Raw genomic sequence first — 6,626 nt, 5'->3', positions numbered from 1 at the left:
TGTGTCGAAGCTTTTTCTACGAGGACGACGTAGATGGTGGTTCGAGATCGGAGAAGATGAATAGTCGAAATGTGAGTCGATTTATTTATTTTATTATTTATTGATAAAACGATAAAAAATGTACGCCTAAGTATTGACTTGACATAAATGAATTCAATATAGCATGTTTGCAATGTTATGTATTTTTGTGCGTAAAAGGCGAATCTGCAAATTAAAATTCGACGCTTTTACGAAAGGGGAAACAGAGACGGAATCCATTGTAACTTTTTTCATATTTGAGGGCGACAATTTTAATTTACAGATTCGTGTTTTACGCATAAAAGTGAAAAATATTGTAAAGTTTCTGCAAAATCGGAGAAGATGGAGCTCTTTTTTAATATTATTATACTATTTTTGAATACATGCAGAATAATACAGTATCAATAAATTACAAAAATGTGTACATAATTTAGAAGTTAATTAAATTAATTAATAAAACTTTAAAAATTGCTCAAAGAGTCATAAAACTATGGATTAATATTGAAGCATTATTAGAATCTGATTAAAAACTTAAAAGTTTGTATAAAAAAAATTGTAAAAATTGATGGCATGTTTGCAGTCCTTTGTGTAAAATATTTTTACAAATTCTATTGTTTCAAATATAAATCATTATCGTGTATGATATTCGATCTCATGATCAGAATTGTCGTGAAATTTTACAGGCTTTTTATTTAATACGCTTCATGTTTAATCAAAGTGAATGCTACCACAATGATATTGCATTACTTACGCCTGAATACCGTACATTATTCTGCAAAGTTTCAACACGGTAGCAATGCAGTGAAAACAGATATTTTTGAAACCCATACTAACACATACTGGCATGTACTACAGTTCTATAGATGACGTAATAAATGAAATTTTTTAATATTTTTATTTTTAAATGAAAAAAGCTTAATATAATTTTCTTATTATTATATCTCAATTAAAGAATTTACTCATTTCCTATCTTACATTTTGAAGTTCTTTATTCTAATATATAAGCAATAAAAAACAGTTAAATGTATGTTGAAAATGCCAAATTAAAATAAAAATAGTAATGTAGGAACAATTATTATAAATGTAAATGACTTCTTCTTTTATCTCTTTTAAAAAAAATGTTATCATGATTTTATCATTATTGGAATATTTGTCAATTGTAGTAAAAAAGAGTTTATATGCAGATAGTTTAATATTCTTCCAGTTTTGCCATATAACCTCCGGTAAAATGTTAAAGTGGTTATGCGGTCGCTTAAGTTGAAATTATTGATTCGTTCTAATTGCGAGGCGGTGCAGTTATAGTTGGTTACACTAGAATCACAACACGCAACAAACTGATTTCTACTAGCTAGACATAACAACTTTATTAATGCATTGACGTGTTATATTCACATTGCTATCGGCAAACTGTTATAATTGCAGGTCTATAACATGTTGAGATTGTTGTTTGGTTATTCTATTGAAACAATGAAATATTGCATGAATAATTAATATGTTCGATTAAATTAATCTTATTAACAAATTATGTATTTGTGTGAGATATTTTGAAACTATCGGTAAGTATATATGTATATAAATTTATATATATACACATACACATAATGATACAAATATTTTAAAATTGCTCTTGAATTCTTCTTTTTTAGATTTTAGATAAAAATGTTAAATGTGTTCCCTTCTCCATAGTTTTTAAAATTTTATGCAAAATAATTTTATGATCGAAAAATAGAAAAATTCGCAAGGAATTAGTCACAAGATTTAATATGCCTATCTATCAGACTTCTTTCCTTCTTTTTCGCTTTTCTCTTCCCTTTTTCTCTCTTTCTTTTTCATTGCTGTGGTACATAAAATAACTATCTGATTTCTTGTATCGATCTTTTTGCAAGTAAATAGTTTGCTTGATTTTTAAATCCCTATGTACATCAATTACGTTTATGAATCGAGCTGACAACATTTCTTCAAAAGTATAAATAACGATGAGTGACTACATATCTAAATATGCACATTTAACTATCAAACCTGATCAGCTTGACAGGCGTTCTGATTTATGCTGGCAGATGGATGTGCACGAGGTTGTGTCAAACTGTTAACCACGTAGATAAGTGTAGATTTGCTAGATGGATTTATCCAATGTCAATTCGATTATGATAAGCCATGCTGTAGAATGGAAAGTCTTAAAATATATCGCGTAATTATTTTCTCGTTTGCTTGTCAAATCTTGATATCTTTTTATAGTAGTACACTATAATATTTGCAGAGATTTTATTTTTATTTTGCACAGCATATATAAGCAAGCAAAAAGAATAATTAAATAATAATAAATTCTGTTTTATAAATATAAACAAACAGTATATGAATTTGGGTATATTTTTATAGTTTTGCGTTTTTTCAATATACATTAGATATAATTTAGCTTGCTATATTTTCGAATATTTTATTGTGGCATCGTCTCGCTTCTCCTGCTGCAATCTTTGCCTTTTCCTCTTTTTTCTGTAGACAGTAAAGTAATTTCCGCGAGGCTCGGTCGACCGTCTCATTCATCCAGAATATCTCCTCTTGCGCCAACGCTTTGAGCTTCGCAGCTTGAGCTGAGCGATAATGTTTGTGCGCCGCTGATTGCCTTTCGAAAGATTTCTCGACTCGGTGAATTGAAAGGTTCAGACTTTTTCATTCGCAGCCGCGAGGTAAGTTCCTCTCAGATGTAAATCACTCGCTGGAAATCAATCGACCAATCTCCGGCACGATTCAAATAAATTGCTAGAGCTTTTCAACTTTCTCCTTGCTACAACAAAAGATAGGACTATTTCTTATTATATTAAAATGCGGCGGAATACGCTATCTGTTCTCGCTCACTTTTTTCAAGTAAAAGACATATTTCGGTGAGATCATATAAAATTTTGCACTAAATAAATCTTTCTATGTATAATTAAAATGTGATTTTGTAGTAAGATTTTTTTTTATCACTTAAATGTGTTTATTGCTAATTATTATTTATGTGCTCTTATCACATAGCAATTTCAGTATTAAAGAATCTAATTAATTTTTTCCATATACCACTAATAACATGGGAAATAAATAAATTTTTAGATATTTATGTTATTGTAATCCAGAAAATAAATTTTGTAAATTGTAAAATGTAAAAATTTGTCAAATATAAGTTTGCTTGATCAATAGTCTTAACTTTAATTATCGCTCATTTTGTTTTTTTTTTATTAATATTTCATCGATAAACTATTACAAAGAATAAATCGCTCGAATTTAAGCTGAATATAAGCAGTAAATCATGATGTGATTATAAAGGGGCGGATCGCTTCTGAATAAATGCAAATGCAAAGTTTGCAGGTATACTTATATTTTTCCGAAAGATTGAATAAATTTCTCTCGTAGATATATGCGCATAATGCATTTGTAAGAAAATGTAAAAAGAAGATCGAGCGCATTTACGGCGATTAAGCATTAAACGGCTCGTAATATCGTTTTGTTATCTTCACGATGAATGCGAGTATCGATTCACGAACGAATCTACGCCGTATTTTGTATTGGTTCGGTAAAGTATCGGCATAAATATTTTTCTCAAAACGAACGAAACGGATATTATCTCGGAATGGTAGAATTTAATGGAGTTTGAAAGCGGGGCCACTACACACGTATAGATGAAAGTAATAAAGTAACAGACACCAGGATCAGGCATGAATAAGAATCTCTCCAAGGTGTAGAATGCATACACACAACGCACATATACACACACACAAATACGCCGGAGCTTTTCTGACTTTATTCGCCAAGTAATCGCTTAAATCCAAACTACATTTCCATGGTGATAAGTTTTATTGCACGTGGCTGGTCGACTTTTAGTCTTTCCGCAATATTGCCGATGCACTATACGCAATGCAAAGCGACGTACGCGTGTATCGATGTCTTGTCGATATCGTTTACGAAAAGTAATTCCACGAAGAATCGTTCCATTTGTAAAGTTGAATATATAGGTACCTATCTTTGATCGCGTTCCTTCACTACGTTCGCGAGTTTTAGTATAAAAAATATTTTAACAATTAAAATTATTTGAAATTAACTATAAAGATAATTTGGATTAATTTACAAAATTCTTTAATTTGAAATGATAGATAATTTTAAGTAAGATTATTCGATCATTTTAATTTTAAGCGTTATAATAAAGTATTATAAGTATTATAATTATGTGTGTGAGATTAATATCACATTTACACTCTGTATTGTAAGAATAATTTCGTAATCGTCGCACAATCTTTAGCAAATTTGCATACTTATAGCCTCGTTTTATATATCACTTCTTACAAGAGCGATATAATAGACGTAATTTTGCATCCACGGCTAACTTTGTATTATACGAAGTGGATCGTGGTAATCAGCACTTTCGGGGTTATAAGCATACTGAGGGCAATGACTTTGCTTTAGTAAACTTGGTAATTAGTCAGTGGTTATATATAGTAGTCAGCTATTAACACCGAGATAATTGATAAAAGCGAATAATAGTGTTCGTTAGGAAAATTCCGTAGTTACAAAGTTAGTCTTGTAGTAAAGGAAATTTAAAATTTAAGCATACAGAATAGCCAAAGAAAGCGATCAATAAAATAGTTCAAATGCAAAATTCAGAAATAGATCGCCAGAGAAACTGTTAGATCCGGAGAATATCAAATGATGCGAATGAATAAATACATATTTGTATGCCTGTATAAGAATGATTCACGTTTGGAACGATAAAGTGTCGCTTAACTCCGAACTAAAAGCAATTTTACCCGCGAACAGACAAAATGCACTTGAGAGAAATGCAGTTGCATCCGTCAATGCAGTCGCGTGCTTTCTCTCGAATATTATCGCGAGCGATTCCAGTCACGCGTCTTGGCGGATTTTGTTTAGGAATTCTCGCGGAAGAAATTCCGGAGCAGATAACTTCGTAAAACACTCATAAACGTAACGGGTCGTGAGGAGAGATATTGGCTTATCGCGACTTCGTTTTATGCTTTATATTCCACTCAACTAAATTTTACAGCCGCAGATAACATTTATTTACGGGACGACGGTTAGTATATATAAAAGACACAATTTGATCTTATCAGGAATCTCTCTCAAAAAGCGAACCTAGAAGAGACTGACAGTAAGTCTGGCATACGACGTACATTGAAACCTCTTGACACACACGGCAATAAATTCTTTTGATGTCAAATATTTGATATTTTTCTTTCGAATATTAAATTTTGGAAATCTATATATTTTTCTCAGAAATAAATATTTTTATCGGCTCTCAATATAAATAATATAAGTATGCTGTCTTCTAAGCTGGGCATTCAGCGACTTTTCGGACCTATATTTTTCTCGCTTATTTCTCCATATGTAAGTTTCGAAATTAATTTATATGTGGAACTTTGGGATCTCAAATTGAGATACAGTTCCGTTTAATTAATTTTTCGTTTCGTTTCCTTGGCTCTATTGCCCAGCTTAGAAGACAGCATACTTATACTATATATTTTTGCTTTTAGGTAAATTAATAAATTATAATTTATACACATTATACACATGTAAAAATTTCTTGAATTTCTGCCATAATTATAATAAATGTTAAAAAATATGACAAAATATTTTAGAAATTTACTATATCTCTTTTTATAAATACATAATAATGATTGATTAATTCCAAGTATTATAATTTACTGAAAATATTTTCCGTCTTTTTTTCCAATTTGTAGATTCAATTTTGAACAAAATATTTTATTTTACAAAATTACGGTGCATGAGAAATTGAACTATCCGTGATATAAACGAAACGTCATCGGACATCAGACTGGTTGGCGACATGGTCTTTTTTGCGCAAAACTTCGGTGCGCGTTACTGCTATTACTGAAATTACTAATCGTCCAATCCCCGCTTTCTCTTTTTTTTAGGAGTCGCTTTAATATCCTCTGGAATTATTAAAATGCCTCTGCGATGCGCCGCCTAAATTCATTAATGCATATGACAACGCGACCATTGCCGCGCGCGCGAATCGTATTTCACGTCCGAGCAAGTAGAGAACGTAACTAACCCGTTACGTTAACTAACGAGGCAGAAAATTATCAAATGGCTCGTGCGACGATAGCCAAGTCCGCGCGAATTTCCACAAGAACTCGCGGATGATATTCTCGCACTGATAAACGAGCGAAACGTTCTTTATCTTTGTTACAGGTATTCGCGCGAAATATCGTGCGCGTATCATCAAATTGTTGGTAATGCTTGAACTTTGTTAGTCGAGGAACAGTTCGCCCTATTTACGGTATTGAGCATATTTGCAATACCGTATTTCTTCGAGGAATGCATCATAATTGTGCGAAAAGTGATAGTTGAATTTTGTGTAGAATATTTGATGATATACTATATTTAGTGATACATTATTTAAATTAATCGATTTCATTTCTTTTTAAATACTTTTGTAGCAATTAGCACAACAATTGAATTTGTGCTGTTGATATTTTTTATATATAATTACTATCTATGTGGACCTGGCATCCGACATTTTTAAAATTAATTTTTTACTACGGAAAATGCGATAACAAATAGCATTTGGTGTGTGATTGTTTGTAACATTAATTCCGTTT

This window comes from Nylanderia fulva, unplaced genomic scaffold (assembly GCF_048542155.1).
Source record: "Nylanderia fulva isolate GAGA-0341 unplaced genomic scaffold, ASM4854215v1 Scaffold36, whole genome shotgun sequence".
Classification (NCBI taxonomy): Eukaryota; Metazoa; Arthropoda; class Insecta; order Hymenoptera; family Formicidae; genus Nylanderia; species Nylanderia fulva.
Note: the sequence above shows the minus strand (reverse complement) of the source record.